Source organism: Hyperolius riggenbachi, chromosome 10 (assembly GCF_040937935.1).
Source record: "Hyperolius riggenbachi isolate aHypRig1 chromosome 10, aHypRig1.pri, whole genome shotgun sequence".
NCBI lineage: Eukaryota > Metazoa > Chordata > Amphibia > Anura > Hyperoliidae > Hyperolius > Hyperolius riggenbachi.
Genome location: NC_090655.1, coordinates 165,065,068 through 165,074,391, shown reverse-complemented (window position 1 = coordinate 165,074,391; position 9,324 = coordinate 165,065,068). Strand labels below are relative to the sequence as shown.

The 9,324-nt window shown below is 46.5% G+C and overlaps 1 protein-coding gene across 2 annotated transcripts in view; it reads left to right on the top strand.

Moving 5' to 3' along the window:
• The first annotated feature begins 7,773 nt into the window (after positions 1-7,773).
• The window catches only part of LOC137535962 (DPY30 domain-containing protein 1-like), a 339,619-nt gene continuing 338,068 nt past the window's right edge, over positions 7,774-9,324 (top strand). Inside the window, exon 1 of one of the 2 annotated variants that reach the window (XM_068257853.1) lies at positions 7,774-7,821. The gene's annotated coding sequence lies outside the window, so the exon portion shown is untranslated. The remainder of the gene's footprint in view (positions 7,822-9,324) is intronic. The other variant, XM_068257855.1, reaches the window with a different exon arrangement.

Here is a 9,324-nt window from a genome sequence, read left to right as displayed (position 1 = left end):
TCATGAGGCAATGCTCATGCAAATATGCATTTGCTTTCGCATGCCAAACTATGCAGGGTCAAAAAAACAATACTGCAAAGTGCTCTCTCGCTGCCTGGGAACCACAGCGGCACTCCGGAGTGGGAGGCTGGGTGGCGCAGCCGCGCCCCCCCCCAAGCGTGGCCAGCGCTGGGGAGAGCCGTCCGCACCCACCTCCTAATATTAAAAACAGCCACTTACCTTAACGTCCATTGGGTTCTGCTACATGCGCATTAATTTTCTCATGGAAAGCATTTTGTGCAGTTTGTATCCTTTGGAGGCAGGTAGTGGATGGCTTGCTCCGGTGGTGTGAACCCTGGAGTGAGTGCGCCTGTCCTCCCCCCCCCCCCCCCCTCTGGAGTGCTGTATGTGAACCAGCCCTGAGCTCTAAAGCTCGGGGTGACCCATGCTTCTCTCCTTTCTCATGTGGTGCCCCCAAATTAATGCGCATGTAGCAGAACGCAATGGACGTTAAGGTAAGTGCCTGTTTTTAATATTGGGAGGTGGGTGCACACTTGGGGCCACACTTGGGGGGGGGGGTCGTCCACGCCACCCAGCCTCCCCCTCCGGGGTGCCGCTGTGGTTTCCAGGCAGTGAGAGAGCCTGGGACCCTGCGGTCCCCCCAGTTGTATAAAAAGGGGGCATTGGGAATCCTCCCCGTGGCGCTCCTGGAGGCCTGGAGCACACCAAAAACTGCTAGCAGATCCGCAAAATGCTAGCAGATTTTGAAACGCTTTTTCTTATTTTTCTGTAGCATTTCACCTAGCATTTTGCGGTTTTGTAAAGCGTTTTTGGTGTAGTAGATTTCATATATTGTTACAGTAAAGCTGTTACTGAACAGCTTCTGTAACAAAAACGCCTGCAAAACCGCTCTGAACTGCCGTTTTTCAGAGCGGTTTGCGTTTTTCCTATACTTTACATTGGAGGCAGAAACGCCTCCGCAACCCAAAAAATGCCTCACCTCGGGAGTATGCGTTTTAGCAAAACGCCTCCCGCTCTGGTGTGCACCAGCCCATTGAAATACATTACCCAAGCGTATCCGCAGCCGCAAGTGGATCGCAAAACGCTGTCAAACCGCTCTGGTGTGCACTAAGCCGGATAGTGCTAATGTAGCATGTAGCAGGGTGACTGCTTTGTGGTATTGGTTTGTGCATACATTTGCATGAGCATTGCCTCATGAATAGCCAATTAGGCCAGATTTGCAATGTCAGACTTGCTAGGGTAAGGCCTCTTTTCCATGGACTGTGAATAGGCAATGAAATGGCTCTCAAACTCTCACAACTGCTCACTGCTGCCTGGTAACTGCTCGCTGCTGCCTGGTAACTGCTCGCTGCTGCCTGGTAACTGCTCGCTGCTGCCTGGTAACTGCTCGCTGCTGCCTGGTAACTGCTTGCTGCTGCCTGGTAACTGCTTGCTGCTGCCTGGTAACTGCTTGCTGCTGCCTGGTAACTGCTTGCTGCTGCCTGGTAACTGCTTGCTGCTGCCTTGTATCTGCTCGCTGCTGCCTGGTAACTGCTTGTTGCTGCCTGGTAACTGCTTGTTGCTGCCTGGTATCTGCTCACTGCTGCCTTGTAACTGCTTGCTGCTGCCTGGTATCTGCTTACTGCTGCCTGGTAACTGCTTACTGAGCACACAGCTCAACAGTCCGTGGAAAAGAGGCCTTAAACTTGGTGTTTGAGCACGCATACATTTTCTCATGCAAAGTACTTCTTCTTCTTGTTTGAAGGTTGAGGCACTTAGTCTATTATATATATAGAAGATTTAGGATAAATTTTCTTCCCCCTAAGTCCAAGTGGACTCTGAAAGATTAATGCAACACAATTTATCTGTCTCTTTCCACAGGTGGACTGTTTCTTGTTGAGTGCTATATATATCTGTGAAACAAGAGATATTGTTTTGACATTTAATTCTATACATGCTGTGTATTTGCCATTGCATTATGTGACATGTGGTCTGTGTTGTTGAGCGCTTCACCTAATTTCAAAGAGTTATATACACTTCTGACTCAGTCTGACTTAGTCTGATAATTCTCCCCAGCAATGGCAAGCTTATCAATTAAAGCGGACCCGAACAGGACAGAAGGAAAACAGAGAAATGCACCCTGTATGTATTTAGAGAGTTTAGCATATTTCCTCTTTATCTGTGTCTAATAACAAGTTTTAATTTGATCTCTACCCTGTGTCAGCTGACCAATTTGAAAGCACAGGACTGTCTTCTTCCTTGAAAGCAGGAAGTAGACACACTTCAGATGTATTGCAGGATTTGTATCAGCTGTAACAAAGAAATGTTTTTCTTTAAAGGTTATTATGCTGTTGCGTAGCTTTTCCAACAGAGAAGAAGTTTTGAGTTTAGGTCCACTTCAACAGCGGAATAAATCGTGAATAAAACGTTTTAAAGCAGACCTTAACTCAGAACTTCCTCTCTGCTCTAAAATATATGCAACAGCATAATAACCTTTAAAGAAAAAAATGTCTTTGTTACAGCTGATACAAATTCTGCAATAAATCTGCAATGTGTCTACTTCCTGCTTTCATGGAAACAGACATATTGTTATTATCCTGAGTTAACCAATTAACTTCTCTGCCATGGCAGTCAGGTGACACAGGCAGGGCCGGATTTAGGTCAAGGCCACCTAGGCCATGGCCTAGGGCACAACAGGAGCAAGGGCACCAAAGCAGCAGGCTGAACTTATGCAGCATTTACAAGCTTGCAAATACTGCAATGCTGTGAGATCAGGTGAGTGCCTGACCACAGTACTCTGCTGCTAGCTGCCTGTGCAGTAGCCATCTTGCTCTCTGTGCACGTTTGCATTGTGGCGGGTGGCTATGGACTTAGGCAGCATTGGAGACAGAGGGGAAGAGGAAGCTTCTACACTGGAGACGAGCTGAGAAATGAGTGACACTGATGGCTGCTGCTGTGGTGTGAAGACGAGCTGGTTACCTATACTGAAAGGTGGGAGTGGGAAAATGAGGGATTAAGGGAGTCATCTGGCTACCTATACTGGAAGGAAATGAGGGAGGGTCATCTGGCTACCTATACTGGAAGGAAAGGAGGGAGGGTCATCTGGCTACCTATACTGGAAGGAAAGGAGGGAGGGTCATCTGGCTACCTATACTGGAAGGAAAGGAGGGAGGGTCATCTGGCTACCTATACTGGAAGTAAAGGAGGGAGGTGTCACAGGAGCCCTAGTGGTCAGACCGCAAATTGCCTTCCAATCGGTTTCAGCACACAGACCATGCAAGCTGCGATCGTGATCTTTGCGCAGAAACCGACAGAAATTGGGCAGCAGCCCGACCAGAAGGGAGCCTGTGAGGTTACGGTAATTACAACTTACACACTATCTCAAGGTATCTGCCACCACCACTAGTATGGGCCAGTGGACCTGACTGACGGACTGGTCCTGCAAATAAAAACGGTTAAACACACTCTATTCTGTCTGGCTAGTAACAACAGTAGCATCTCTTCAGAAGTCTGGTTCAGTTTGTGCAGCTGAGAAGCAGGGTAGTGGAACAGTGAATGACTTTGATAAAGTCTTTATTCACGGGCAATAGGGATGCTCATTCGGATTCCGCGAAAATGCAATTTCCGAAATTCCGATCGGAAATTGCATTTCCGCATCGGAATGCGGAAATCGGTAATGTAAGAGCCGTAGGCGGATTTCCGCCGGAAATCGCGGAAATTTCCGCCGGAAATCGCGGAAATTCCACCCGACTTTAACATCGATTTTCTCAAAAACTATAAGGTCTTTTTGAAAACTTTTTTTTGCATCTTGTTCACAAGATTCGGTTTAATAAACCCTGAAAATTTGGTGTTTCTAGGACTTAAGGGGGCTTTGTTATTAACCATTAAAGTCGGTGGATTTTTACTGTAATGTAAAATGCAGAAAATCTGCATCTGCCTATTTTCTGCATTTTATATTACATTAAAAATCCGCCGACTTTAGCAGTTAATAGCAAAGCCACCGTAAGTCCTAGAAACACCAAATTCTTAGGGTTTATTAAACAGAATCTTCTGAACAAGATGCAAAAAAAAGTTTTCAAAATGACCTTATAGTTTTTGAGAAAATCGATGTTAAAGTCGGGCGGAATTTCCGCGATTTCCGGCGGAAATTCCGCATTGGAATGCGGAAATTGGTAGCGGAAGGCGGAATCGGTAATCGGTACATGACGGAATGCGGATTTACCGCGGAATCGGAAATTGGCATTCCGACCATCCCTAACGGGCAATATAAATAAATAATATATACAGATAATTATTAAAATCAACAATTATTGAAACATTAATAGCCAGTATGAAAATTAAAAGAAAGGGAGAAAAAATACTTAGTTTCATGGAAAGATGTCCTTTTGTGGGAAGAATCATAAAGTCCTTGGTAAAATGGTTTCAAGTTCTGCAAAGTTCTTTGTTTCAGAGCAAAATTCAAAGTTCAGCAAGATGGCCGCCAACCATGTGTCCTCTGGCTGGCAGCAGACCGTTCTCATAGAGATGGAATTTGGAGGACTGACTTGCCCGGGCAGCTCATTTACTTTTAATTGAGCTGTGTTCAGAGGCGGGCTTCCAGAGTCGGCCCCCGGGCCGGATTATGATAATCACATTTGGGCAAGGGCTTTTACCAGCCCCATAACCCTGACATTTTCTCTAGGCCGACCTACGCGGCCGGCACGCACATAATAATTACATATTATCGATCCCCAGTACCTACCGATTAATATGACACCTTGGATGTGGGTGTTAGGGCGTATGGTTACCGAGGGGCCCATAACTCCCTAACCGAACGAGGTATGATTATGATTTGTATACCGAGACGTTGGTCCAATTTCAACGGATCTGAATACACTCCTCCCACCTCTGGGTGATACTTGGTTTTCCTTTAATAAGCAGAAATCATAATTCACATGCTTCATCATTTTAACCCCTGGAGACAGTTTGGCTGGCTCCTGGGGCAGCTTCCTCTAGCTGAACAAACTTTTGGTGCCTTTGGCTAATTAACATCTACGTGAGATCAGCTAGGTGTCACCTGATTCCCAGAACAGAAAAGGGAATGAATGCCTCCATGTTATTCTGCCTTCCCCAGGGAATATGTCTAAGCTAATTAACAAAATCAAAAGACATTCTGCACCTTAGGCCCCGTTCACACTTGCGGTTGTTTGCCAAACGGACCGGATTACCTGACCGGATCCGGACCGGATCCGGATCGGAACCGTACGGTTCTGATCCGGATCCGATCCGGTCAGGTTGCATCAGGTGTCCATCAGGATGCGATCCGGATCCGTTTGGCAAAAGTAACGTTAAAAACAAAAAAAAATGTTGGGGTCTGGGAGGTCAGCAGAAGGGGGACCTGTGGAATCAGGCCCTCTGCTGTTTAGCACTCACCTCCACCTGCGACATGCTGCCAACATCTCCGGATCCGGATCCAGCTGTGCTGCTCCACTCCAAAATGCTTGCCCATGTGTCCCCATCCAATATCGCCGCAACAATCCCCATAGGAAGTGGGGTAGAACATCCGGATTTCTCAGCCAGTGTGTTGTGCGCTCTCCGGTTCCCATTGGTTTGTATTGGCCGGATGGTGCAGTCCGGCTCCGCCCCGGATACGGCTGCCGGAGGAGCCGGAGCAAACATAAGCCGTGCGTCCGTTCCGTCCGTTCTGCAAGCGGTGCGGCTCCGGCACGGCGATTCCGGAGGGCCACCGCAAGTGTGAACCGGGCCTAAATTAGGGGCAGAGGAGCAATGACTAGCAGATCTGACCAAGAAATCGGAGAAATCGACGGCGAATCTTCCAGATTCGCCTACGTTCCTCCCGGCTGTTCCGTGACAGCGAGAGAGAAACTCGAGGTTGCTACAGGTAGCCCCTACACAACCAATCCAGATTCTATTGATCTGAATTGCAATCGATGCAGAGAATCGATTGTGATCGCATTTTCTTCACGGGTGGTTCTAGGACGCGTCTGCGGCCCCGCAACCGTCCGTGACAGGAGGGTCATCTGGCTACCTATACTGGAGGGAAAGGGGGGAGGGATCATATGACTACCTACACTGAAGGGGGCGGCTGGTGACAGTGGCCTTGGGCGGTAAAGAGTACAAATCCAGCCCTGGACACAGGTAAGAGATCAAATTACAACTTGTGATTTGTCACAGATGAGGAGGAATTAGAGGAATTAGACAGGCTAAACTCTCTAAATACATACAGGGTGCATATATCTAAAGGTGGCCACACACCATACCATTTTTTAAATATCTGTTCAATTTAAGAATTGCAATAAATTTTTCTGAATGATTGTAACATTTCAAAAATATGACCAATGTATCACACACCTTTGTTCAATTTTTTTCCTCAATTATGATAAAAATGATTGGAAACTCAGAGAAAATTGCTAGGTGTCAGCAACCGGCCCGCGGCACGCCTGCGTATACGGTTCCCAACTGCGGGTTTGACCAGATCAAGCGGGGAGCAGCCTTATTCGAGCTAAAACAAGGCTGGGACCCCTCAGAACACCTCTCACTGCCACCACTAGCTGTTCGCTAGACACTTCCACTCTGCTGTCGAGTCCTCAGCGCGCACTCCGCGTTTTCGTATTCGGGTCAGCTTTGCGCTTAGGCCGAATACGGGAATGCCACGCACCCACACACACACAGTTGCAATCTTACACTATAGTGAAGCAAAAAACCACTAACAGTCGTTCCGAACGATACTGTTAGCCACTCTGCTGTTGCTACTCGCACTGGCATTTTTCGTACGTTGGGTAAACTGCGCGCTTTAGGCCAACGTATGACAAACGCCCCCACACACAATGCAATTACAATTTCATATGGCAGTGTTGCTCAGAATACAATTAGGCATGGACTTATACACACTTCAATCTCTTCTAGGCTATGAGTGTTAGTTTAGTACGGCAGAAGTCAAGCTTATTAAATAATAGATTAATAATCCAGGAAAAAAGTGGAACAATGCAGAACAAAATATTTTGCTGCGTTTTGCAGGTCATTTTCGTTTTTTAAAAAGCGCTTTTATTGACTTTATGTATTTATATAGCGCTGACATACTACACAGCGCTGTACAGAGTATATTGTCTTGTCACTAACTGTCCCTCAGAGGGGCTCACAATCTAATCCCTGCTAAGCTTGCATTAAAATCGCAGCAAAATAGCTACGATTGTGATTTTCAAAAATTCCCTGGCGGATTTAATGCTCTTGTCTATGCAAGCACTTAAGTAAGAAAAAAAAAAGACAATGACCCACAAAATGATCTGTGGTGTGCCAGGGCCCTTCAAGAGATATCCCATCACTTTACAGACAGCAGAAAGCAATGAAAAACCTTCCAACGTGGATACAGCAATAGCAACTTCAACAACAAAATTCATAAAACTTTTTAGTTCTATTTTTTCTCCCCATAGGAATGAAAGCGTATAAACTCACATAAAACTATAATCTATAACATGCGAAGTGATATATTACCATTATATTTTATGTAAAAAGTGGACGCAAACATAAGCCGTGCTGAGCACCTCTGCCTGTACTAGAGGACAGCAGCAAACAGCTTTGTGCAGGATGGACGCGCAAAAGCTCTCATTATGAAAACAAAATAGAGGTGGACCTGGACCGTAGCTGGCTTCTTTTTGGATCTAACAAAAAAAAAAAAAAAATACGTCAAAGCCTTTTGTTTTACTGGATTTACAGTGATACGGGATTTCCCTTTATCAATATGGCCGCGTCTGGTTCAGCTGTGTGTCGCAAATAAACACTATTATGGGCGGATCTTATAGTTGCTAGGAGACAGGACGCGTACTGGCTTTGTGAGGGGAGAAGGTGAGTGCTTGTGGGGGCAACCGGGCAAAACATGCGTAGGCATGGCGGTAATGGGACTCTGCAGACGCATTAGGAATGTAGCTTCGTTTAGAACACCATGCCATTATTGGCTGCATAGGAATAGCCTGTATACCTCACACATGGAGCAGTGTGACAGGCAGCACGACCTTGAAAACATGAGGCGCTTCACAAATGCAGACGGCCAGAATGTAGCACAGAGTTTATGTGGTGACACTACTTGATGCTGTGTACATGAAACGAGAGGCGATGGTGGTTGGAGCAGATAAAAATGGGGCATGGCGCCACGTGTATAATAAGTCAGTGTAAAACTTTAGCGTTTTTAACTGTTAAAGGGGTTCTTTCGCGAAAAAAGTAGGCAGTTAAAAAATATGACAGATGACAGGTTTTGGGCCAGTCCATCTTTTTAAGGGGGATTTTCAGGGCTTTCTTTGTTTTCAACAGCATTTCCTGAACAACAGTTGCAAAATCTAACTGACATAATAGTGTGGAAGTGATTAGGGAGGCCGGCTGGTATCTTGCTATTTTGGCAGTTAAACTGCTGTTTAGGAAATGCTGTTGAAAACAAAGAAAGCCCTGAGAATCCCCCTTAAAAAGATGGACTGGCCCAAAACCTGTCATCTGTCACATTTTTTAACTGCCTACTTTTTTCGCGAAAAAACCCCTTTAAAAAATGGTGCAGTGCATTAAAGCCTTTGGGAACCTTAACTGAACGGGGGTTAAAGAGTTTCACTTACCTGGGGCTATTACCAGCCCCCTGCAGCAGTCCCGTGCCCTCGGCGCCGCTCTGGAATCCTCTGGTCCCCCGCTGTCACTTAGTTTCGTTTTTGACGACTCACCAGTCGCCGGCCGCCATGCGTATTATTGGACGCATTCACCAATGCATTTAGCGCTTATGCGGACCGCAACGCGTACAAAAATATGCGTTGCCGCATATCTACGCGTGCAATAGCGCTAATTGCATTGGTGAATGCGTCCAATAATACGCATGGCGACCGGTGACTGGTGAGTCGTCAAAAACGAAACTAAGTGACAGCGGGGGACCAGAGGATTCCAGAGCGACGCCGAGGGCACAGGACTGCTGCAGGGGGCTGGTAATAGCCCCAGGTAAGTGAAACTCTTTACCCCCCGTTCAGTTAAGGTTCCCTTTAACTTACATTGTAAGTTATTTAAAACACTAGCGGTTTATTCAAACCACACTGCAGCTTACTCTCCTGCCTGTTCCAACATAGAGCCAGCAGACTTTGCAGGATATTCGGTTCAGGCAAGTTCCTGCAGCCGCGATGATTACAGAAGCTGGAGTGTGCACTGAGTTACATTGACCAGATTTTATTGTCCCAACCTGGGACTGGATGGGGGGTAAAGGGGGGGGGGGGGGGGTAAGGTGAATAAGTGAGTTTAGGACAGTGCAGCAAAAAAATAGGAGCGTGGTCATGACATCACTTCGGTGGAGCTAATTGTATTGTAACAGTTTAACAGTAAAGC